We start from the raw sequence: 27,149 nt of genomic DNA, 5'->3' as shown, positions 1-27,149 counted from the left end.
CCGGGGGGGCGGCGGCGGCCTCGGGGCGGGGGACGTGCCGCTGCTTGTGCCCGCCGCGGGTCGCGGGGCCGCCGGCCGCCGCCATCGAGCGCAGGAGCCTGAGCGCTCCAGCCCTCGGAGGTCACCGGGTGCGGCGCGCGACTCGCGGCTCAGGCGTCGTCGCCGCCTCCAAGAAAGACAAAAGGGACCCGGGGGCTGGGAGGGGAAAAGTTTTCTGCTCGGCTCCAGACAGATCCCCACCAAACCTCACGTTCCAAGCGCGGAAGAGGCGGGCTGGGGGCTGGGGGGTGGGGGCTGGGGGCTGGGAGCTGGGGGCTGGGGCGGGGGGCGGGGCTGGCTTCCAGGCGCGTCACAGCACGATCCGGACCCGGGTCCGAGCCAAGCTCGCCGCCGCCCACCACCCGTGGGAACTCCCCCCGCCCTGCTGCCCCCGCTTTCGCAGCCCGCCTCCTCCTTGATGATGCAGACAAGATCCGCTCTTCCCCCTCCCAGGTCCCCAGTCCCCCAACGGGTGACCCGGCCGCAAAGTTGCACTTCTGGAGCCGGGATTACCACAGACAAAATCTATCTGTGGGAACAAAATACCCGCTTTCAGGAGCTCTTCTCTGGGCTGGAAGGCCAGAAGGTGGAAACGGACACACCCACCCGTGGGGCGCGCCTCTTGCTGTGGTGGAGCCCCGGGTCCCAGAGCCGAGGTCGGCGCCCCGCCAGTCCTCTGGAGCAATAGGGGAGTCCTTGCGGATTCCCGGTTTTCCTGGAGCAGGCGCTACGGCCCCACGCCCCTCAGACTCTTTCCTATCAGACGCCGCCTGGGCGGGTCGGGGTCCCCCTGGCGGGCTGCTCGGGCGCTGCGCGAGCGGAGCCAGACTGCTCCCACCTGACACTGCGGACGCCCCCTCTGTCTACACCGCCCTAGGGCGTCTAACAGGTCAGTCGCAGGTCGGCCTCCGAAGGGGCTCTGAGAGATGGCTAGGGGGTGAGGGTTATGGGCAGGAAGCCTTGATAAGGGCGAACCAGATGGCTGAAAGCTTTGATGAAAGGTGCTGACGTTGAACTGCAAACATCAAAGTCAGTGAGGGGTACAGGTTACTCCTCCTTGCTCCCAAACGTCCAGTGAGTGGAGACTGCCCTACTCATAGAGTAAAACGATATGGTAATTACCTCCAATCTGGCAGTGGCAGAGTGGTGATTTTATTATATGCAGGTCAATTCAGTAAATAAAGGTTCATGTAAAACTCTGGGTTACTAGATATTCCAGCCGTGACACTGGCATGTGCTGAGCACATCAGCTGCAGCACTGGGAGTGAGGTACGCTTGTGTGCATCCTGAATATGTTTTAGGGGACGGACTAGAAAGCAAGTATGGGGTTCCCAGGAAGTATATTTGTGTATTTGATATGGGAGGAAAGGGGGAGTGGGGAGAGGGATTCCATGTAACAACTCCACATTTCGGAATTCAGACATAGCAATGAGGAGAGAGACTATAGAAATTGGAGATTTGTGGTTCAATCTTCCTGTCTTAAAGAGTTTGGAGATTTGGCACTTTTAGTAAAAATTTCACAACCAACATGTTAAAAAAACAAAAACAAAAACAAAAACTGAAGGAGTAGGCAGAGAGGTGAAGAAATAAGCCACACCAATAAACCACTTGTAGTTTCATTTTTACGCCGCCTGCAACTAGTAGTAGTCTTTAGCCCACAGCCCCTTGCTTAATTCTCTTGGTTTTCTTACACATTTTTCAAGGCACCCGCCAAAGGAGTGTGATTTCATTGGGACTTTCTTCTAGTTGTAGTCTCTATATATTTATGAAACCACATTTTACCATAGAGCTCTTGAGAGTAGACATCTCTTGGTCATGTTCACTAGCTTTCTGGAGAATGAATATCAAGTTCATAGTGTCCATAGAATCATCAAACATGACATTGTGTGTAATACAAGTGGTGAAACATTTAAAATGATCATCTAACCATTTTACACATTGGGTACCTGAGCCTGCCTTCCTCAAAGAGGAAGTGATAAGGGCTATGAAAGAAAAAATAATCCCATTCTTATGGCCACAGGTATTGATGATCCCTCATTCCTGAAGTTAGATTTCAGTGATTCAGCCAAAAAAGAAGAAGAAGCAGAGATGGACTACGTGAGACCACCAAAAAAGAATTATTTACATTTCTTTTAAAAATAATTATTATCTGTCTCAGATAAGACTGAGATTAAATGTTTTATAAATAGTTATCTACAATTCAGTAGACTAAGCAACTCCCAAGATAATAGTTATAAATCCTTTCCTGGCATTGAGTGCTCAGGGCAAGCTCAGGTAAATTATTTAATCTTTGCTAATGGACAGTGTCTCTCCATCTGGGGGAAAAAAAAAAAAAGTCCAGTAAGTATAACATGCTGATAATGGATTTTGAATTTAGCTCCATATCTGCTTTGAAGTAATGGATGGGACTTCTCACCATCAGGCTGCATTGCACTTCACACATAATATTTTTGCCCTGTCCTTATGAGATTTGTAAGTTTCCACTAGAATAAGCCCATCTTATAAGAAAGAGTGCGCAGTGGGAAGAGAGCACTCATCTCTGTAATTCAAGTTCAACTACCTATAAACACTACTAACAGAGGAACTTTGAACCTCATTTCTCCCATTCCTTAAGTAGGAACAAAGTTTTTGTGCAAATTGAATGAAACAACACATATAAGACTCTTCACAGCTGTGACATAGATTCTCAATACATGTTTAAACACACACACACACACACACACACACACACACACCAAACTTGTTTTAATGTTATTTAACATAGTAAAAAAGAAGACTCTTCCTTTGGAATCAAGAGTTAACTTGAGAAAATTTTTGAAATATGAAGATCTACATTTTCATTGCTGGTATACTATAAATGGAAGCCCAATGGATGGCAACAAATTTTTAGTAAATTCATTTTGAAAATATACACTGGAATAAAAAGAGTAAGTATTTTAAGTAGATCATGCAACAAGGCTAAGAAATGGAGTGTTGGAAAGTTTGTGTGATATACCCATTTTCTTTTTCCGTAAATATAGCCCATAGCATCTCCAGACTTGAGAAGAGGTCCTCAATCAAAAAAAAATTTTTTTTTAATCTTCAATGGAAAACAAATGCAATTGTTTGCTAGATTCTCATCTGAATTATTTCACTCCAGCTGTGAAATAGATTGATAGTCTCAAGGCCCCCAAGGTATCTCTGCTGGAAGCCATAGTTGCTGTTTCAAAGTAAGGGGTAAAAAAAGGACAAAGTCAATTAAAGAAAATGAGCTATCTGATTTTATCTTTAAAATTTGGAATTAAGCAGAAGGAATACAGGGGAAAGAAAAAGGTAGCAGAAATACATTTACAAATAAATCTTTAAGGTCATTTTTATTTCACCATGATTTTGAATACCACTCTAGCACATTTTTTAAATTTTTCTTTCTCATTATGGGCAATTGGCTGATAGTTCAGCATATTTAGCAGGAGAAAGATGCTGCTAATTTCATTAAACATGCAAGTGAGAGTACTAACTCCTCTCAAATAGAGGTTTCATAACTTTACAGCAGATACTATTACTTAAATATTTTATAAATTCTGTATTAAGCCCCTTATCTGATGATAATCTGATTAGGTTATTTTTCCCTGAGGAACACTAACAGCATATAGATTCAAAATGTCTTTCTTCTAAAGTCCCAATTCTTTCCTTTGTACAGATTTGTACCAAATGTGGGTAAGGATCACTTTATGACTGCTGGCAATCCAGGAGGTACTTTCTCAAAAAAGTTTCTGACTGTGTGTTTTGTTACAAGAATCTTCTCACGGAAGAAGGTAGATTTTGCTGAAATAGTGGAAAAGATGGTAATGGTAACCTACCTGTTCCACTGTCCATGGTACTGAACCATTTGGGCCTCAGTGCCTGGCTACTCAAAGTGTGGTCTGAGGATGGGAAACATTGGCATCACTGGAGGTTGTTAGAATAGCAGGATCTTGGGCTCCAGTCCAAACCTACTGAACCATACTCTGCAATTAACATCCTTAAATGATCCATCAGCTTATGAAAATTTGAGAAGTGCTGCACTAGGACACAGTTCACATTATCTTGTAACTATCCTGGTGCTTTGCTTATATCACCCCTCATTTCAGTCCCTTCCTGAGGAACAGCCCAAATGCTGCCTTTTAAGCTATGTTTTATTTGGTGATGGGAGTGTGGTATTACACAGACATCATAGCTTTGGAATCAAGCAACTAGGTTAAAATCTCAACTTGTACTGACCACTCTGAGCTTCATTGTCCTCATTCATGAAGTGTCAATCATTATAGTATGTCCTTATAATGCCATTTTAAGAATTCAATGATAATAAAATAGTATTTGTAAAGCACTTAGCCTGGCAGGTAACAAATGTTCAACAAGTCTCTCAATCACCTTGTGAGTGCTATATCCTTTACCAAACACGGGGGCCCTCTCAGTATCACACTCTTGGACATGGTGAAAATTTATTGTAAAACAATTTAATCTTTAATTTCTGCTCAATCAAATCACAGTACAACCACATTAAATTAGTTAATAAAGTATGATTTTAATACCTAACAAATCTTCTTTTGGTATTCTGTGTCTCCACCCATAATTATGACCTAGAGGAAAGAAGGATATGTTCTTTCTTGACAATTGTGTGAGACTATTCTTATTAAATTAAAGCAAGATGACTTGTTATTTTGAATTGTAAAAATGTTTATAAATATATGGATGCCTTAATTCTACTACCAACAAAAATCCATACACGTGTACAGCTGACATTGTAAACAGTAACCATTTACACTTATGTATAGTCTCTAATTAAGCCACAATGTTGGTTTAAAAAAATGGAATGCAGTTTAAGATCTTTTTTAAATGTTTATTTATTTCTGAGACAGAGAGAGACAGAGCATGAGTGGGGGAGGGGCAGAGAGAGAGGGAGACACAGAATCCAAAGCAGGCTCCAGACTCTGGGCTGTCAGCACAGAGTCTGACATGAGGCTCGAACTCACAAACCGTGAGATCATGACCTGAGCTAAAGTCGGTTGCTCAACTGACTGAACCACCCAGGTGCCCCTGGAATGCAGTTTAAATTGTGCTATTTAGGTTTCCTGGGAATACCCTTTCACACACTTATTTTAAAACATGAGAAAATGTTGACACATTCATTTTTCAAAAGAAATGTCAAATCTGATAATCTGTTCTGTTACAATAGTCATTTAATGAGTTTTGACACTTGGAATCACTGCTCATTGTGCCACTGCTGATCTGAAAACACCTATAAGGTGTTTCTTCTATAAGGGAATGAGCTATAATGAACTTGAGCAGGCCAAATCTTCTTTTAGGCATGATCTTCATTTCTTTAACTTATTGGAAAAAAAGGCTTTGAAATACTTGACATATCATTCCTTTTGGCTCCCTCATTTTTTACTTTATGAACACAAGTTAAGTGCCTGTCTCAGGATCATATAACTAGAGAGTGGTAAGGGCATGACTAGAACTTGGGTCATTTTATTCCTACTTCAGAGTCTATTCAATATTCACTCACATAAAACATGATTCATGTTGGGCTGCCTTAAAGTCAGCTTTAAAGTGATTGTTTGAAAGATTTTAGCATATCCCTGGAAGTAAATGCATTTCCCCAGCTTTACCACATGTCCACACCTAAGGAAACAGGCTTATAATAAAATGTGAATAGAAATTCAGTTTTAGATTGTTCATTCATTAATTCAGAAAGCATTCACATAATGTATTGGACATTATATTCATTTAAAGCCATATAAAAATGAATGAGTCAGAGCCCTTTCCCTCATATTTATTGTGGTCTGGTGTGTTTTTGAACTTTCATAAGAATACAATTGCCATATGAAAAGTGCCCTAATAGGGGTACAAAATGATATAAAGTAGGGTTGTCAGAAATCCTTTGGAGAGCTATAGCTCAAAGGAGATTTCAAAGACATGGGGAGGCCAGATCTTGGTCTTAAAAGAGGAAGAAGCTTCAAAGTGTGGACAGGGGAAACAGAATTCAAAGAAACAGAATTTCTGTGTGTGCAATTTCCAGAGGAGAAAACAGTGTGGTACATTCAGAGGAGTGTAGGTAAAGTCAATATGGCAGGAGTGTGGAAATAAGCCAGAGCTATAGAAAGGAATTTGGAGAGAGAGATAGGGACCACCTCACAGAGGGCCTTGCATTCCAGGTTAAGGAGTTCAGATTTTATCCTGGAAAAATTGGGGAACGTTAGAATATTCCTTTGGCAGAAGTGGCAGAGGTTACATGTAAGGGGTGAGAAACTCAGAAGCAGACAGACAAAAACGTTAGAAGATTTTTGTAATAGCCCAGGAGAGGGAAGATGATGGGCTGATTTAGGACATTGGAAGTGATGATGAATTGGAAAAATTCAGAAAACACATATTTTTATTTACACTCTCTAGCACTGGTATTCAATGAGCAGAGCAATGCATACTTTTCTATTCATTCTTCTCCTGCTAAATAAGAAATGAAGACTAAGTGTTCATTGGCGGTTTCCACCATGGTATAATTCTGTGTCCTCAAAAATATCTGATCCATTAAAGAGTTAAAATTCAGGTATATATTGGCGCACTTGGGTGGCTCATCAGTTGTGTCTGACTTCAACTCAGGTCATGATCTCCCGGCTTGTGAATTCGAGCCCCATGTCAGGCTCTATGCTGACAGTTCAGAGACTGGAGCCTACTTCAGATTCTGTGTCTCCCTCTCTCATTCTGTCTCTCTCTCTCTCAAAAAATATAAACATTAAAAAAAATCAGGTATATATAAAAGCAATGGTTTGCATTATTATCCATAGCAACAATACCATAGCGAACCTTCATATAGTACTCACTATGAAGTAGGCATAATTCTAAGCATTCTGAGGGAAGTGAAGTGATTTACACAAGTTAGTAAGCAGAGCCACTGGGCTTATGAGCCATGCAAGCTGATGCCAGAATCTGAGCTCTCAAGAACTGTTAGCTGCTTTTCAATAAAAACTGGAAAACACCTCTGGGCTCATCAGTAGGAGCAGTCAAATTATGATATGTTCACGCAACGGGATACCATGCAGCGCTAAACAGAAAAGATCCATATCCAGTGATATGGGTAGATTTCAAAGAGATACTGTTAAGTGAAAAAAGAAGGTGTAGACCATGTTGTATAGTGTGATCCCATCTTTGTGAAAGTGTGTGTGTGTGTGTGTGTGCACGCGCGTGTGTGTAAGACAAGAAGGGATACACATTTTTATTTTATACAATTTCATTCCTTTATTTTTTTAATAATGACATTGTAATAATTTTTATAGTAACATTTAAAAACTAACAATAACAATCTTGAAGACTTTTCTCTGTAACCGTGGACCTAGAAACAGATGGATCTTACTGATAAATTACAGACTTAGGAAGTTCATGTTCATATTTTCAGACTTTTTTTCAAACTTGGCATATACACACAGCAAATTTAGATTTAAATACCAGATTTGACCTTATAATTTGTCAGCTAAAATACAGAATTTTTCGAATCTTTACTGGAGATGTGCAATTTTTTGAGAGAGCGAGAGCATGCGTGAGCACTAGTGGGGGAGAAGGGCAGATGAAGAGAGAGAAAGAAAGAGAGAGAGAGAGAGAGAGAGGATCTTAAGCAAGGCCCCCACTGAGCAACTCTTAAATGATTTTAAAAATAGAAAGTGATACGTTATTGCTATTAGAGAAATTAACCTTATTAAATGGACTTCTGCTTAATTCAGCATTCCTTTCCTATTGACAAAATAAATCCTCATTCCTCAAATGCATGTCAAATCAGCTCTTTTGTTTTCCTGTGGGCTTCTTCATTAATTATTTAAACAAAGGTTGACATGGGCCAACCAAAAGATCTGAGAACAAAGCTTTCACAATGTTTACCCAAATACACCCATGAACCTCTTTTACAAGGTTTTATAAAGTGTAGAGTGTACTAGTAGATTTTCCTTCACAGATTGACCAGTTACCCAATAGAAGATTTGAAATTACTTTTTTAGCCTTGAAAGAAAAGATACACTTGGAATGTTGGAGCTCAAAGAGTTTAACTTGCATAGAAACTGACCCAACAAATATTATTAGGTCTAGGACAAGGACAGGTCTCCTGTCTTGTTGCTCAGTACCCTCCTATGTAAAAACATTCTCTTGTAAATGGTTACAGTGAGGATACAGGTGCTTTGCCAGGGACTTTTGCAAATCAAGAGATTAATGAAGGCCAGCCTACTGGATCTGCGATGTTACTGGATGATTGAGGAAAGATGCTTTATTGAAATGTAAAGATGGCCTGTAGGAAAATGTGAAAAATTGCAGGGACTTTAAAGACAAAATACAATATAGCAAAGAAATTCTGACTTCCCACCTAATGATCTGACTCATGCCCCTGTTCGTCTCACAGTAGATATAAAGGTAAAAACCCACTTTCCTCAGCAAAAGGAATATTTTGATGAAATTGTTTCTGAATCCCTTGCAAAATTAAGAACATTGAGGGGCTCCTGGGTGGCTCAGGTGGGTAAGCCACAGACTTTTGATTTCAGCTCAGGTCATGATCTCACAGTTCATGAGATCGGGCTCCATGTCAGGTTCTGCCCGGTCAGTGTGGAGCCTGCTCAGGATTCTCTCTCTGCCCCTCTCCTCTAGCACTCTCTCTCTTTCTCTCTCTCTCAGAAGCTAAGCAACATCTCAAACCACTCAGGTTTGAGAACATATGAAATATGAATTAATTACCGAAAACCAGTAGGTATCTTGTTGTCATCTTATTTCTTCCCTACAGTTTCACAGTCAAAGGAACCTACTAGATCCAGAAAGGGCAAAGGATTGACAGTCGAGCACATTCTGATGAATTGTATCCTTAGGGAAAAAAAGAAGAAAAGCAAGAAGGCCTCTGATACCATCTATGGGAAGGTCAGAAACTATAAATTTGTGATAACAACTGTTTGTTCTTTTATTCAATATATTTCTCATGAGTTCCTACTACTAGGAGCCAGGCTTTGTTCTGGGCCAACCGTCTGCACCATTAATGATTTGGATCCCACAGGGGGCAGAAAGTCACTGTAGACAAAGAATAGCAACAGGAAATGGTAAGTGCTGTAAAGAACATAAAGCAGGGGAAGAGGCTGGGAGTGATCCAGCGGAGGACCGTGGCTTTATGTAGAGGTGTCATTGAAGTCCTCTCTGGGAGCAGATACTTGAGGGGAATATATAAAGGGGATAAGGCAGAGCCTTGACAATATGTGCAGCAGAGGCAGACCAGGTTGAGGGGGCAGCAAATGCAGGAAAACTCTGAGATGGAATATTTTGGGTGTGTTTGGGGACCAACCAGAGGCCAGGATGGCCAGGCAGATGAGGGAGAGGGTGAATGGTGACAGATGAGAGAGGAGAGGAGTCTGGGACTGAGTGTCCAGGGCTCTGTAGGACTCAAGCTTCAGCTGCAAATCACACCATTTAAAGTTGTACCCTTATCTCCTATAACAAGCACAATGATAGAAATTGTGACTTGAGGGGCTCTTGACTGGCTCAATCAGTGGAGCATGTGACTCTTGATCTCAGGGTCATGAGTTCAAGTCCCATGTTGGGTGTGGAGCCTACTAAAAATAAATACATATATATATATATATATATATATATAATTAAAAAGAGAAACTGAAATTTTATTTCTGGACACCCATTTCAAACTTTTAAAATGCCAAAATTAATAACCCGAATAAATAAAACAAAAACATACGTGCAGGTGCTTAGGTTCTAGAGGGTCCTTGTCCTCCACTCGGTTTGAGCAATTGCACCTACACAGAAAAAACTGGTAGCCAAGCAGGGAGCCCAGTATCAGCTTTACAATGGCTATGCAAATACGTTAAGCAAATTCCAAAATGAAGAGCTGTCTAATGAAAGGTGAATTGGAAACACTGCTATAGGCTGAGTCATTCTACTCCCTCTCTCTTCATCACTGGGCCCTCTGTGTCAGGCAGTTGAGCTAGAGCACAGCACTGGCCTTTTTAACTGAGAAGGAGTCAAACATTTCAAAGATAAAGGGATGTAGACCAGAGATCCAGAGATCTCTTTAACACAGAGATCCCAAAGGGAGTCGGGAGAGAGTCAAGAAGTATGTACTCCAACACTTTCCTCTTGGCTTTTTGCCCACAGAAACGCTAGGAGATGGGAACACACATGATCACACTTACATGTGGAAGCTAGGAAAAACAAAAAACAACCGCATGGATATAGAGAACAGACTGGTGGTTGTGGAAGCAGGGGATGGGGTTTGGGACAAATGGGTACAGGGGGTCAAAAGGTACAAACTCCCAGTTATGGAGAAAATAAGTCATGGGACTGTAGTTAATAATACCGTATCACGTATTTGAAAGTTACTGAAAGTAGAACTTAAAAATTCTCACCACAAGAAGAAAAGCGTGTAACTATGTGTGGTGGTGAGTGTTTAGATTTACGGTGGTGATCATTCTGAGATACAAATTCGAATCATTATGTTGTCCACCTGAAACTAATACAATGTTATATATTATTCAGTTATACCTCAAAAAAAGCAAACAGAAAAGAAACATGGGAAAAATGAAAGATGTTTTGACTTCCTCTAACATTGTAGTTTTTAAACAATTATAAACCAAAAATAGTTAAGCTTTATCATAATAATCCTTTTTGCTGAGGCTCCTTAATTAAAAAAAAAAAAAAAAGGCTCTACGACTTTCAGAACAAAGACACGTCTGTTCCAGGTGAGTCTCCTAGAGTAGCATATGCTTTCTCTACTGCTTACAGAAACCGTGAATTTCATTCAAAATAAAGATCAACTCCTCAAAATGTTTAATTTCTAGCTCAGTAAGCATGAAGACCTCAGACACACCAGAATGATAAGTTCTGAAAAAGAGAAAATTTCATAGTCTTTAAAAAAATTTTTTTTAACATTTATTGATTTTTGAGAGACAGAGAGACAGAGTGTGAGCAGGGAGGGGCAGAGAGAGAGGGAGACAGAATTAGAAGCAGGCTTCAGGCTCTGAGCTGTCAGCACAGAGCCCCATGCGGCGCCCGAACTCAAGGACCTCGAGATCATGACCTGTGCCAAAGTTGGGTGCTTAACTGACGGAGCCACCCAGGTGCCCCCAAAATTTCAGTCTGCAACGACTGTCACTCTAACTGTAGCTAGATTGTCCTTTTCTTGAGTTGGCATTAGCACTGGTGTTGAGAGCCCTTTTGATTGGAGGTAATTTGCAATCCTAAATATGAGAACTGGTGGTTCCTAGTGGCAGAGGTGAAGTTTTATTTATAGTAAGAAAAGTCATAAAGTGAAGAGGTTTCAATTCAAAACCATTTAAATTGTGAGTCACACTTGAGTTTTAAGATACGATAAGTAAAACCGTCAGCCGAAATCATTTTAATGGGCTTTTTACTCATCAAGCCTTAATATCTTTATTCATTAACATAGCTCCTTAAAAAAAATAGCTCCTTGACTTGAATTGACCCCCCTTTCTTTCATAAAACCACCATATTAATTTTTAATGAAGGAATTTTCTTGCCTAAAAACTTCAATGGCTGCCCATCACAACAAGATAAATGCAAACTATTCAGCTTGTCTTAACAGCCTGGTTTGTTTCTGACCTCTCTAGACTTATCTATAATCCCTCCGTGGCACGAATAGAAACTGCTTTATCTGGATGTCCTAACATTCAACTGGGGAGTAGGACAAAATCCTTGACCCTTGATAGACGTTGAGAGTTTTCTAGTTCCAAACAGGAGAACCTGTTTTTCTGTTTTTCCTTCTTGAGCTCCCTATGTTCATATATGAAACCAGGCAGCCTGACTTCTTTTGTACCACTTGGGGACAGCTGACATATTTTCACTTCCTCACTGTGAGGAGGGGCTTCGAAGGTCAGTTTCTATGTTTCCCCCTTCAGTAAACATGTGCCACGGGCCTGCCGCGTGCCAGGCACGAAGGACTCGCAAGCATTCTGAATGCCCCTGTCTCTGAGGGGGCTTCAGGAGATGTGGATGCTCTCTCTATCCCAACCTCCCCCAGACCAATCTCATTCATAGTTTTGCCTAAGGCTGCCCTAGCCTAAGGAATTCTTATTTGCCAACACAATACAGTTCTATCTGGACTCACCCAACTCTTCCTGTTTTATCCAAACCATTCAGCTCAGCATAAGGAACACCTTCCTGGACAGGAGAAGCTGAGGAGTTGTTTCCACAGCTCTCTGACAGGAAATGCCTCGCTGGATGGAAGCATCTGCTTGATTGAAGACAAAAAGAGATTACAAGTTTTGATACTTCCTTTTTCATGCCTAGGCCCCTTCTCCTAACACTTCTCTCCCTTGAGGGGAGCCCCCTCTGGCACGCTGCCTCCACCTCCATGCAGGCAGCTAATTGCCTCCCTGTTCTCTTCAGGCTTCTTTCAAATCCCCCCCCCCCACACACACACACAACAAAATCCAATTCAATTCAGCATTTTTTTTATTAAGTACTTGATAACTATTGGGCCACTCAATCATTGCCCCACCTTAAGACGTTTAGAGCAAATTGACTGATTAATTGTATGGAAAACTATTCACATCCCAGATTTAGATCAATGAAACATCCTTTCTTCCTCCATTTTTATACAATTCTGTGCTTCAAGTATAAACAAGTTGTGTTGAAATTTTGATAAGGGAGATAGAAGGGGTGAGTTAGGCACAGTGAGGGCCAGTGTCCTGAAATAGCAGAGGAAAATGTCCCAGGCCAAAGTAAATCTTTCTTTCTTCCTTTCCTTCTTTCCTTCTTTCCTTCTTTCGTTCCTTCCTTCCTTCCTTCCTTCCTTCCTTCCTTCCTTCTTTCCTTCCTTCCTTCCTTCCTTCCTTCCTTCCTTCCTTCCTTCTTTGAAGAATATGTATAATGGGGAAGGGATGACATCAGGAGGAACGGATTGCCCATCAGGCCCAGGGGAAGTTAGAAGCCAGTGTCTCTGGAAAAAATGTTTAAGCATAAAACATTAAGAGAATAAAGTTAGATTACAAATTAGATTCCAGGGGTGCCTGGGTGGCTCAACTGGTTAAGCATCTGACTCTTGATCTCGACTCAGGGCATGATCTCATGGTTCATGGATTCAAGCCCCACATTGGGCTCTGTGCTGACAGCACAGGCTTGGGATTCTCTCTCTCCCTTTCTCTCTGCCCCTCCCCTGCTCACACTTGCTTTTTCTCTCTCTCTCTTTCTCTCTCAAAAATAAATAGGTAAATAAACGTAAAAAATAACAAAAAAATAATTAGATTCCAGGGTTTGGGCGGTGTGCAGAGAGACAGGTGGATAGAGATATATGTGTAGGAAAGGTGCTGGGAAGAAAATAACCAAATGTTAGCCATTGTCCTTACTGGTTGGAGTGGTTGCGGGGGGGGGGGGGGCGGATCTTGTTTCCTGTGTATTACCAAGTTTTGTACAGTGAACATTTGTTACTCTGTAATGAGAAAAATAAATTGTTAGTAAGAAACAAAACCCAGAAATATTTTCCATGCTGAGGGTTGCCTGCTGCCTTGGGTTGGGGCGGGGTTGGGGGGGGGGGGTCCAGCAAGAACCTCTTTCAGGGGACTTATTGGAGTAAAAGAGGTGCCCTTGTCTCTGTGTCAGTGATTTCTCCTCCAGTGGCACCTCTGTTCTGTCATTTCTTGTTCACAGCCACTTGTCAGTATTTGTAGCCTCTAGCCCATCCAGCTCACACCGTGCACCCTATCCTTTGCCCTTGGGACTAAGCACTCATAGTCTAACCCCAAGGAGAGAAGATGGGAGCAGTGTAAGAATCTGGACAATCCTGGAGAACTGGGGCATTTAGCTTTGCTACAGAATTACAGACATGCCTTTTATTATTTAATCATTTCTTCACCCATACATCTGTGTGTTATTTTTATGCTGACCAGTAGTTTCAGACAAAAGTCCTGTGTGACTGGAAAATATCCTTTCCATTCTCTTGGCGATGACTTACAATATGGGTAGTTCACTTAAGATCCTGAGTTGTGGAGATTTGGGGCTGACCTGAGGGACCTCAGGGAGAAGGTCTGAGCTTTCAGTGAAATGAAATCTTTTGTAAGTTAAAAGGCTATTTGAAAACGATTCTAAGATAATGCATCCCTGAAATTGCATTCTATACCAGATCCAATATAAAATTACGCCAAAAACCCAAAAGTACATTAAAAAATCAATGAAAATAATCACAGAAGTAATTAAATTCTATCATCATCTCTACAAAGTTAAGTCGTTTTCTAGAAGTTTCTTAAAATTACTGATTTGACTCCATTCTAGAAGAGTCATGTTTTGTTCCTAGTAGTTTTGAATCAAGGCCACCCAATATGGTCTGGATTTTCTAGATTCGCCAGCTATGTGCTTACCAAAACACAGTCAACATTTTCTTTTATACATTATAGATAAAGCCTCTGATAATTTTATAAAATTTTAATGATATTTGTTACTTCTACTTTTCAAGAAAGCTATTTAGCTTCTTATTGTAGGTCCAAAGCAGTCAAAAACCGATTAGAATATTGAGTTCTATATGAAACTTACTATACAATGGAATATTGGGTTAAATAATTTTCCTTTGTTTCTTTTAACAATAGAATCTCACTTTTTATGCTATCATTAAAGAAAAAAAAATTGTACATTTCCAATATTCTGGAAGTCCATCAAGACAATATGGTGTTTCATATTTAAAAAAAAAAAGAGAAATCCTTGAATAAACAAGAACACACTATGGTTTGCAGAGCCTCTGAAGTGAGTTTTAAAGCTATTAACTTTAATTATAAATGTGATTGTAAGATATTAAAATTAATAGCCCAATTCTTAGCTAAAATTAATTGAAACTGATGCTTAATGCACAGGTTGTTTAGCAATTACATTTTTATGTTTTCACACTAATTTTCCAAAGCTACTGCTCAGCTTATTCGTGGTAGCCAAAAAACAGCTCATTATGAACCCAAAACATTTTTTTCTGCAGTTTGTAAGCAACATCTTGGTGGGGAAAAATAAGACTCTAAATCTCTGGTCCACAGCCATTTTATTTTCTTTGTTGTTATTTATTAGACACAGGTCATTTGAGAATCTGGTAAAAACAAAACAAAACAAAACAAAAAAACTATAGCTCCTCATCCCCCCAAAAAAAGACTAACACCAGGGTGCCTGGGTGGCTCAGTTGGTTAAGCTTCCAACTTTGGCTCAGTTCAAGACCTCACAGCTTGTGAGTTTGAGCCCCGAATCGGGTCCTGGGCTGACAACTGAGAGCCTGGAATCTGCTTCAGATTCTGGGTCTCCCTCTCTCTCTGCTCCTCCCCTGCTTATGCTCTCTCTCTCTCTCTCAAAAATAAACATTAAAAAATTATAGAAAAATACTAATGCCATCACATCTACATTTTTTTCCTGTGCTTGTAGAGAATTCAGTATTGGCCTGGCATCCTTTCAGACTACCCAATTATTCATAAGCCTGAGGTTAAGCATCCCTGTCCAAAGACCAGGTCAATGTTTCATGTTAAGGTCAAGAGACATGTCTGTGCTTTTGCTTTGTGGGAACTCTTTATTTCCCTGCCAAATTTAGTCTACTGATAGAATAACAGGAACAGTTTATGAATATCTGAAACTTATTGAACTGAATTTACAAATGTGTCAGGGTGTAGAAAGCACGTAATTACACCTTTTAGTATTTGTTTCATCCAGTTAGCAGGGTTAGAGAAAGTAGAGAAGACATAGTGAAATGTCATCCTGTGGCCATTTATTTTCTGGAAACCTTTCAAAGAGCATGTTTCAATGTGCCTAACAGCCTGTTACCTTAACAACAAACTTCCCACTCACAAGGGCTGCCATGATGCACTGATGTCATACTGCATCAATTCCAAGACATCCTCCAGGTCTTTGCTCATGGACAAATGTCACAAATATACACAGAGTGTATATTCACTACAAATATCACTCTATCGCCTATGCAATGGAACGTACTGCACTGGAATATCCTCATTTACTTGCATATAATTTAAATGGTATTGGGATGTTTAAGTCGGAGTGGGCTTCATTTAATTTTGAGGCAAGTTAAGCCTGATTATGCTCCATTTCTCATTCAACAAATCTCTGTAGGTTCTTAAATGAGAGAAAACAACAAACCAACCAACCACTAAAACCTGAACTGAAAACAAAAGTAAAACCGGGCCTTCCTACTGTGTCTTTATTTAAAAGTCATTCATGTTTGACCATTTTGCATCGTCCATAGAATACTCTCAGTTGTCAATTAGCTAAAGAATTCTGATGTCATGTGTTGTGTTAAAAGCAAGATAAAGTAATAGACCATATTGGTTATTATCATGCATCTTCCTTCCTTCCTTCCTTCCTTCCTTCCTTCCTTCCTTCCTTCCTTCCTTCCCTCCTTTCTTTTTCTTCTTTCTTTCTTTCTTTCTTTCTTTCTTTCTTTCTTTCTTTCTTTCTTTCTCTCTTTCTTTCTTTTCAGAAAATGTCAAGTGATATCATTTGTCAAATAATAAACATTAATGCTGAGAGTTTATGGACCCTAATGTCAATAAGGCTCAATCATTAGAGGCACCTAAAATCTTATATGGCCCAAGTGTATTGGAAACATTTTAAAGCTTCTGACATCATATTTTGCTTCCAGACAGATGTCACTCAAAGATGACACACCTAGTCTGGCGGTCTGACTCCATCAGGGAAATTAAACATCAAGAGAAAAAAAAAAAAAGGTTCAACAAGACACACAACTTGAAGCAGTATAACCTTGAACTTTATCATAAAGGATGCCAGACAGCTGAATTCAATAGCAGAAAACCTTACACGAAGGTATTTGCTAAAAACAAAAACAAACAAACAAACAAAAACGAACAAAACAAACAAAAAAATAAAAAACAAACAAAAAATAAAGCCTCAAAATGATATAAATATAAATATGATCAGAATATCAAATTGAATCAGATCTAATAATTTCTTCCTTAAGAGTTTCCAAAAAACTTTTAGGGAATTGAAAGATGAGATTTTGAGAATCCATCCTGATTTTACTTCAATCCTTTTTGTGTTTACTTAATTGATTAGCATTTGTGGTAGGCAGAATAATGTCTCCTCAAAGATGTCCATGCCCCAAACCCCAGAAATGGTGAATATATTGTGTTACATAGCAATGAGGAATTAAATTGTAGATGGAATTAAGGTTGCTAATCAGCTGACCTTGACATGGGGAGATTATCCTGGATTATCCAGGTGGGCTTAATATGATCACCAGAGTTCTTTTAAGTGAAAGAGAAAGGCAAGAGACTCTGAGTCAGGGAGAAATTTGAGGATGCTATGTTACTGGCTTTAAAATGGAGGAAAGGGGCTCCAAAGTCAAGACATGTTGGAAAAGGCAAGGAAACTGAATTTCCTCTAGAGTATCCAGAAGGAACTGCCCTGACGACATCTTGATGTCATCCCAGGGAGACTCACTTTGGACTTCTGACCTCCAGAATTCTAAGATAATAAATTTATATTGTTTAAACCACTAATAAAGCAGTAATAGAAAACAAACATAGTGTTACTGAACACATAGTATGTAACCACTCTGCATTATAGATGGGGTACATATTGAGGCATAAGTCATGGTCTGTCAATAAGTTTTGTGGAGGTAAGATTACACATACAAAATGTCTCCTCTGCATATCATGGGGTGAATTCCATGGGAAAACTTTTACAATATTAAGAATCCTCTGACTTTTAAGGGGCTACCTGAGGAGGATAAACTTCATCATATAAACTGAGAGAAATAGAGTTAGAAATTTATAGAGAATATTTGAATTGGAAAGACGAATACCTTATGTTGAATCAGAACTAATGTCTGGACTACTGATGTTCCTTCTTCTATACCCAACCACCTGTTTCAGAAGCTAATGATGAGAAATAATTCTTAGAAGTCCTATTTTCTCAAAGAGGAGTTTGGAAAGGAGGAAGTGTGATTGTGGATTTATAAGTCCACATGGACTCAATGCAAGCGGTAGATGGTGAATGGTGGTGGCACTGACAGTCACCACTCCCCAACTCCTGGTTTTCTTCAGGCTGGTCTTCCACTCTTGGCTGGTGCTGGTAAGCATCTAATGGCTAGTAAACGTCTGATTATAACTTACATTCAAGACTGTATAGTTGAGTAACAACACTTTACACAAGCGCATGTAAGTACAAACACTGCCCGAGATGCACTTATGAAGTGGCTGGAAACCGGTCCTGTACAAAGTCCATCACAGGATTGTGCAGCAAGGTGAAAATTCCCCATCTTGCATGGAGGGGTTGAGATTTGAAAGAAGAGCGTATTACATATCCAGATTCTGACATAAGTACAAGGATGTGCTTCTCCCTCTCAAAGGGTCACAGTTTTATAGTAATTATCTTTCCCTTCTGGCACACAGAACCAAAGAATCATCAAAGAATTTGTCACAATATACAGATGTGAGGAAAAGTGATGGCAGGTGCTCTCCCAATATTAGTGTGGGTAGCTGAGTTTTTATGTGCTATGACCAGCATTTTAGAACAGGAATTTTCCAGCTTACGAGTCAATATATGTGCATTTTAAAGCATTTATAGAACACTACCTACTGTAGCAAGATTGATTACCACATTTTCAGGTAGGAAATGACTACATTATCATAAGTACTTGCTTAGGACTACTACCCGTAGCATGTGAAAATACGGTGAATTTCTCCTCTGAATGTTTCTGAATAGAAATCACTATAAGATGCCCATTTTACCTATGGCAAATACTCAAACAGAATCAGTTATCAAAAATTTTACTTCCACTTCCCTGGTATTTCCTCTACTAACTGTAATTAGTATTCCTTCTTCGTCTTTTAGACATACTGGCATGCACTAAGTTGGACCCTAGAATGTGGTATTATAAAGTGATTAAATATGGGCAAATCAGGATTCAAATCCCAGCTCTACCACTGTGTGTGACCCTAGCAATCTGAACTTCACCTGTAAAGCAGGATACTAGAAAATCTCTCACAAGTATTTTCTTGATAATTAAAGAGATAACTCATATAAAGTGCTTGATGCATTATATTAATAAATGTTCACTTTCATTTTAATAGCTAATGCAAAGAAATCTACTGACAGAGAATGTGTTTATGTTAGTTTAGACAACCCCAGATTTAATAATGTTGGTTAAGTGAATAAATGAATTAATAATTACGTATCCGATTTGCTTAAGTCTATGACATGTAGTAAGAATGAGTACATTGTTCTTCATTTAGCAGGATACAAGCAGTGCTCTGTCAGGAAGATTCACTAATGGAATTGTCTCCTTGGTGGTGATTGGCTTGAGCTGAGCCATCACATTCCCTGATGTGTTTGTCCTGGCAACAGGTCATACACATCAGAGAGTTGCTTGGTCAGGGTCCGGGCTGGACTCCTCAGTCTTGGCACATTGTTGTCCCTCTCTGGAACGTACCTACCCATAAGGGGAGAGAACTCACAACCTTGGCCTCATTTCCATTCACCCTGGAGCATGACAAATGCCGCTCGTCAACTGCCTGCTGACCACTTGGCTTATCTTTGGGAACAGAAAGCCAGCTTGAGAAAAATGGCAGCTGGGAGCCCGACCCTTTGTTACTGTTAGGCCTTGGCCCATCCTCTGCAGCTCAGAGACAAAGGCAATTGGTGCTACCAAGTGTTTTTGCAAATATTATGAATCTTTTAAACGAAAAGGATTGATTGATAAATGCCATGTCCTCTTCACACTGAGCATGCAGACCACCTGTCCGCTGGTAACACATTTGCCTACTGTTAATAGGGCTTGGTCGTCCATCTTCCACTGCCTTTCTCAGAGGACCACACTAATGATGCAATCTGAGGGGAACTGCACAGGAAGGAGGGGAACCTGGGATTTCATTCTGGATCTGCACAGACTGCCCAGGTGGCTTTGAGCAAGGAGGAAGAGACTAGCATTGTTGAACGCCTTCCAGGTACCAGTCGTTGTGTAAGATGCCATGCATGCAAGTAAACTCTTTAAACCTCCTGACAACCCTGTAAGGTAGGTGTAATGATCTTCCTTTTACAGATGAAGAAATTGAATCTCAGAGAGACTATATAGCTGAATGGGGATAGATTTGGTTCTTAATGCTGCTAATTGCAAAGCCTACTTTACTGTGTTGTCTCTGGAACTCAGTCATCTTATCCACCAAAAAGGACATGAATTAGGTGGTAGGCATCCACATTTTCCCAACAGAAAGTCACACAAGATCAAGATCCAATGACACGTAAGGGCACCTGGATGGCTCAAACATCTGACTCTTGACTTGGGCTCAGGTCAGGATCTCATGACTCATGGGTTGGAGCCCTGCATTGGGCTCTGCGTTGACAGTGCAGAGACTGTTTGGTATTCTCTCTCTCCCTCTCTCTGCCCTTCCCCACTTGCTCACACACTCTCTCTATCTCTCAAAAATAAATAAACCTAAGAAAAATCCAATGCCACAGAGATCACAGCCTTTCCTTTTCTCTTTCTTTTTTTTTTTTTTTAGAAACATTTTCTTTAATGAAAAGTCCATGTACTATATAGAAAGGTTGCAGGATTATTCACTGAGATAGCAATGAGTTTAAATGTGTCTCCCTCCTCCCCTCTCTTCCCACTGCCAATTTTAAGCAGAGCTCAGGGCTGTGCTCCTTCGACTCACAGGATAATTGTGGCCGAATGAAAAGCAGAAGCCACTTGAAATAACAGAGAATTTTCCTCATTTTTGGGAAAGCCTCACCTCCTTGATGTCATTAGGATAAGCGCAGCAGGGGTAGAGGAAAGAGGAAGCAGTGCCTGTGAAGTCAACAGAGGGAGGTGGAAAGATTTCAAAAGAGAAGGAAAAGACTGGAGTTCTCTGTGCAGGATTCTGAGCATGGTGCCAGGGCAGGGCCCCGAAGAAATGGTAGTTCTGTACAGGGGTCTGGTTGTTTTCTGGCTCCACTGAGGCTGGGTCTCAAGCACAGGCTTCTGAGCCTCCATGTGGCTCGGTACACATGTACCGAGGGCTTAAAGCACAGGGTACATGGGCTTCAAGCTTGAGGATAAGCTGACCACGATGAACTAGAGATGAAGCCTTCCTCCACTTTGTCGGCACCACATACACTTCCTGGATTCTTCTGCAGCCTTAATGACTAAGGCTGAGCTTCTCACCTGTCTGACAGTATAGGAGCTGAAAGCAGATTTTATATGGATTTAAAATAATAAACAAATGGGATATTTCCTGCCAGCAGAGTTTATAGACTGAATCACACCTGCTCTACAGCATTGGTTGTGACTCAGACATGAGTCAAGTGCGCATGCAAACTTTATTCAAACCCATCTTCCTTTTGTTTCTAATCCCTCATAAGGCCTCTTTTTCATGGTGTAATTTTAAAGGAATTAAATTTGAGCTACTCAAAATTCTGTATTAAATTATACTCAGCATCCACCAGAATTGCTAACTGATCCAAGTCTATTTAACAATATAACTGCTAGTAGTCACTCATGAAACAATTATGCAGGAAGGCTTTAGGATGCACTAGATTGTTAGTTTATGCTTATGTCTTTCTATGCACATTTCAACATCTTGGTTGCTTCTGAGGAAGAGACAGAACAACCAGATCAGGAAGGAACATGTCACAGGCATGTGGATGGTTGTGGTCAAGTTGTTGTTGTTGTTGTTGTTGTTGTTGTTGTTAAAGTTTATTTATGTTGAGAGAGAGAGAGCAGGGGAGGAGCAGAGAGAGAGGGATAGAGAGAGAGAGAATCCCAAGCAGGCTCCACACTGTCAGCGCAGAGCCGGACGTGGGGCTCAAACCCATGAACCATGAGATCACGACCTGAGCTGAAGTCAAGAGTCGGACGCTTAACTGAATGAGCCACCCAGGCACCCCTGTTGTGGTCAAGTTCCAATGTCTAGCTCTCGGGCGGGAGGTAGGAGCACAGGCATTTCCTTTACCATACAAACTTCATAACTTACACATGCATGACAAACACTCTTTGGAATGCATCAAATATACATTAAAATATTTTTAAAAGCTGAAAACCTCTAGCAGGATCCAGGTTATAAACCTAACACATCACCTGTGGCTGTCTTGGACTTTACTGAGAAAATAAACACAGCGATTATATTCCAGTTCACTAAATCTACCAGCTGCTTGCGTCTGACCTTCACTTCCTTCCCTCTCTTTTGCCTCAGTGGGAAAATTGTAGCGTCCCTCTGTATCTGAAGTCTTTCCCCTCCGGCACACCAAGATCTCTCCCCTGTCTCAGTTTGCAACCATGCTGTAGTATCTCTCCCCACCTAAATCAACCACTAACAGCCTCCCGTGACCTCAGGTCCCCCTCAGCAATTTCTCCTTCCCCTCCCCCGCAAAACTTCTTTCTAAAAACCTATCCATCCTCACAGCCTACATTTTCTTATCCTCCAGTTCCTTGTCAGCATACTTGGCTCCAAATCTCCACTCAATCTACTCATGCCAAGATCAGACACGTTCTCATGCTGTCAAACCCACTCACGCCATGATATTTAAAGCATAATCTCAGTCCTGGACTGTGCCAAAAGTGCAAAGAAATACATAGATCCTAAATTGAACAGCAATGAGATTTCTGCTAAACTAAAAGCCTTGCACCGCTCTCGCTCGTGAATGCATACAAGTTTTCGTGTCTGAACGGTACTTGTGATTTCATTTAAGGTGACACTGATATTTATGGCGATAAAAAAATTAATATTGAACTTAAAAATGGCAAGATCATTGGCTGGCTGGCTGGCGGCTCCATAGATTAAGCGTCCGACTTCGGCTCGTGTCATAATCTCGCGGTTCGTGGGTTCGAGCCCCACATCAAGCTCTGTGCTGACAGCCCGGAGCCTGGAGCCTGCTTCAGATTCTGTGTCTACCTCTCACTCTGCCCCTCTCCCACTCACGCGCTCTCTCTCTTTTCTCTCTCAAAAATAAATAAACATTAAAAATGTTTATTAAACATTAAACATTAAAAATGGGTTTTTTTAATAAAAAAATGGCAAGATCATCATTTAAAACAATAACAAATAAACAGGACTCCCTGACTCCTTGGCAAACTCACCAAGAGGAGAGAATTTGTTTTTTGTGTGCAGGCTGCACCCAGAAACACTAGGTGAGTTTGCATCTGGGCACGTTTTGTGCATGAATTAACATCTTCCTGTTCCAAAAAATTTGCTCCAAAATGTAATATATGTCATTTTAGTTACAGCTATTTTCAAGAATAATGCTCAGATCTTTTGAGTTTAAAATTTTACTTGATATACTTCAAAGATCGTTTGTTCGACTCTGAGCCTAATGTTTCTGGTTAGTTGAGTTTTAACTTACTTTCTTCAAGGAACGAGGGATGGTATCAAAGGGGAAGAAAGCACACAATAAATTGGTGCAGTTAAGTAAGTGCTTCATAATTTGAAAAAGGCTAAGAACAGATCTAAGAATAAATGTTTATATTTTGATGGTAAAGAAGCCAGTTCCAAAAATTATGCCTAAATATTATATAAATGGATACCACCATACAAAAATATAGAATGTCAAGAGTATTCCTCACATACATTTTTAACAGCAAAATTAGCCACACTTAACATACTCATACTAATGGCTTTTGCCAAATTGGGGAAGCAAAATACTAAAAACAAAACACTAAATATAAAGGCCTGGTTTCTAATCTAAAAATAAGAGGGTCAACCTATTTATCTCAAAGGTAACTTCTAACTGAAGCTGTCTACTATTGTATATCAATATTTTGGAATTCAACTAATCTTTCTTAACTATTATTCTGATATTTAATAACGTTTGGTCAATCTAAAGGATAAAGAAATATTTTAAAGATCCATTTATAGTTAAAGTGTTCTGTCTTTAATCATGCAAGACTATGTTCATAAAAAAATGTCCCAGGGGTGCCTGGTTGGCTCAGTCAGTGATGCATGTGACTCCTGATCTCAGGGTTATGAGTTCAAGCCCCACATTGGTTGTAGAGATTAGTTAAAAATAAAACCTTTAAGAAAAAAAATGTTCCAAATGTTGAGTCACATTGTATTTATTAAGTCATCCCACATCTTGTGTGCACCATAATATTTTAGCCATTCATTCATTCATTCATTCATTCATTCATTTAAATATCTATTGAGCATATGTGCTATATATCCAGCACTTAAAAGACACTAATAAAAGGGAAACAGAATGCAGTTTCTTCCTTTTTGCCTTATACTCTGGTTGGGAGCAAACTATGACATGGTGTTTACCACGTGACCTATCAGTCTGAGCACTTCTTTAAGTGAACTCATGTTAAGTACTGCAGTAACCCTAAGAGGTTAATACTATTGTCATTCCATGTTACAGGTAAAGAAAGCGAAACACAGAGAGATTAAGTAATTTGTCCTACATCACACAGCAAGTAAGTGATGGTCCAAGAAAGAAGAACACGGAAATTTTACAATGCAAAATGTTAGTGTGTCTTTGTACACTATTGGGGCAAATACAAATGAAAAGAATGGCAGAAGATAGTCATGTGAAGTGTCTTGTCAGGGATTGGTCTCCCTCCAATAGCATCTCAAAAGGAAACAGGGACTGAGGATTGGTGAGAAGTGAGACCTGGGGACAGAAAGCCCTTGAAGCTTGCGAGGTACAGCTAGGGAGTCTCGCTTTTGGAAGGGCTGGGAGAGAAGTATCCATTGTCCTACTCCAACACCTTTCTATGTTTTAGATACCTCTAACATCCACCTATCAGAAGAATCATTTAAGAACATAGCCGACAACACTCTATTTTGACTTTTTATGAAATGCTCCACTGTTAACTACCTGTAAAAGAGTTTTATTTTATATGACAATGGCTGTTCACATGGTAGTCATTGTTTGACTTTCCATCCATTATTCCATGAACATTTTCTACTGTGAACTTTTAAATGTCAGAAAAAAGTAATAGCTTTGAGATTCAACTCTATTCCGGTTTTTGTTTATCAGCAAATCACTACCACACTGCCACCTAGTGGCTCTTAGCAGCAGCCTCTGCGATTGACAGAACTTGTAATTTAAGTATCTCCAGGCCAGAATTCTTTAAAATTTCTGTTTTTACATTGGTTGCTTGGAATACACAACTCATTTTAATATATAAATGATATTATGAGTAGGTGTTAGGCTTCCAGCTTGTTCACAAAACCCTCATCCCATAATGTACTTTGAATACTTTCCAGTTGAGTTGATCCATCTGTAGTCACAGTTTCATGGAATCTTCTTGTATCATGTTACATCTTCTTTCTGCTTTTACTGTTCTGATAAATCCATGAGGAGATGCCTGGCCCCCAGTCCTCCACTCCAGCCATGCTGTCTCAACGTATAGTCTGGCCTTAGGCAGAAAAGGAACCTCATGGGAGGTCATTCTCTTTTTCTTAGCCTGCTGCTGATTCCTGAAGCTGTGACTCAACCTTCAGAAGGGCCCAGCCTCTGTCCCCTGCCCCCAGCTTGGGGTGGCCCTCTGTGTATCTCCACCACTTCTGCCCTTGCTGACCCACTTGGATCCCTTCTCTGGCTTTGCCTTGCTGATGACTCAGTTGAATCCTTGTTAATGGGTTCCTGTCAGTGATCCTTATCCTGCTTTTGTGGCGCCTCTTGACCGAAGAAGTGTTCTTCCCTACTTATTTATCTTTTCCAAATATTTTAAGGGCATGAGGAATGAATACCTTGGTTGCCTGATCATAGGAAGAATGGAACACAGCAGCTTAACGAATTTCTCATTCTTCTGGTTTCCTGTGAAAGCGTCTCTCCTTGAATTGAGATTTATATATGTCTATGAGACTATTATAAGCTAAGGAGAACCCATGTTACAGTCTGAACTTTTTTCCAAATTCTATATGAAGGTGTCACGTGTATTCTAAGTATATACTTGTATATTACCACGGTAGAAACTTTCATATACTTCATTGCATTGCCAGTGCCTGGAATAGTACCTAAAACACAGTAGGTCTTCAAGAAATACTTTTAAGAATGTTCCGTAGACTCCTTCTAATTCTTCTTGGGGAGATCTCATGGACTGGCCACCAACGCATCGAACTCTGGACAGTCAGCTTTCCCGTCAGCATTTCAGGATTCTAGGAAAGGGTTGGACTCTGCCACTGTCTCCCTTCTCCCACTTTCTTGTCACCTAGTTGCTTATGGTTGCTAGGGAAAATGACAACCCGTAGAAACAGCAAGAACAGCAAGGTGGATGGCTGGTGGTAGCTGTGAACTGAAACCAAATAGTGTCTCTTAGGATTTTTCATTAGTCCATATGCATTGAATTCTTAAAATATCACAGACCAGGACTCAGAAGACTCGAATGTGTAGGCTGCTTGGTCATCTGCTGGCTGTGCAAACCAGGGCTACTACTAACTTCCTGAAGCCATTTTCTTATTTATTAACTGAGGATGATAATAATACAGGTTTATAACCTGTATTGGAAGCTGCAATTCCAAAACCCTAAAAACTATGAAAATAAAATGCTTTTTCCTAGCTGGTTTTTTTTTTTTTTTTGGCATCAGAATCTGATCTGTATGGAATGAACTAATATGAATCTTTTTAAAACTTTTATTTATGCCTCTAGGATTATGAGGCCATCTCCAAGAACCACTTGGATATATTGTTTAATGTATGGTAAAGGCATCAACTTATCTTTCTAAAAACTTAAAAATTCTGAATTCCAAAATCTGGCCCCAGTTTACACACTTTAATAGGACCTATACTTGGACTCAAGCATTTCCTAAAAGGTGCTATGGATCTTTTCCTCTCTCATGAGGTCATTGTAGTTGGTAGGTGTAGTTAATGAATGTTCTCATAGTGCCTGGATGTATTAAGCCTTCAGTGAAGGTAAGCTATTACTTCTAAATTTTAACTTCTTGCCCCCTCCCAGGAAAAGTCTTTCTGGATGGACACAAACAACTAATGCACTCTCTTCCCAGCAATGTATATTCTTCCCAGAAAACTGCCCCTTGGCACACATACACACACTTTCACACTCACATTCAGGGGAGCCACAAAGGCCCCCAAAGTCTATCAGGGGACGTCAGATGAGCTCTTTGGGAGCTCATCTCTATGAAATTAAGTAATATCATCTGTGTAATAAGAATCCATTTGCATAATAGATTGTTACTTTC

At 40.3% G+C, this 27,149-nt stretch overlaps 1 long non-coding RNA gene across 1 annotated transcript; it reads left to right on the top strand.

Moving 5' to 3' along the window:
• The first annotated feature begins 819 nt into the window (after nt 1-819).
• LOC123609007 lies at nt 820-25,524 on the top strand. Its single transcript, XR_006717568.1, has 6 exons — nt 820-928; nt 3,719-3,771; nt 8,813-8,943; nt 17,907-18,105; nt 19,808-20,047; nt 24,364-25,524. It is a non-coding gene; the product is annotated as an uncharacterized LOC123609007 (long non-coding RNA).
• Nucleotides 25,525-27,149: the final 1,625 nt, after the last annotated feature.

This window comes from Leopardus geoffroyi, chromosome B2 (assembly GCF_018350155.1).
Source record: "Leopardus geoffroyi isolate Oge1 chromosome B2, O.geoffroyi_Oge1_pat1.0, whole genome shotgun sequence".
Taxonomy (NCBI): domain Eukaryota; kingdom Metazoa; phylum Chordata; class Mammalia; order Carnivora; family Felidae; genus Leopardus; species Leopardus geoffroyi.
Note: the sequence above shows the minus strand (reverse complement) of the source record. Positions and strands in the feature narration are given on the sequence as shown.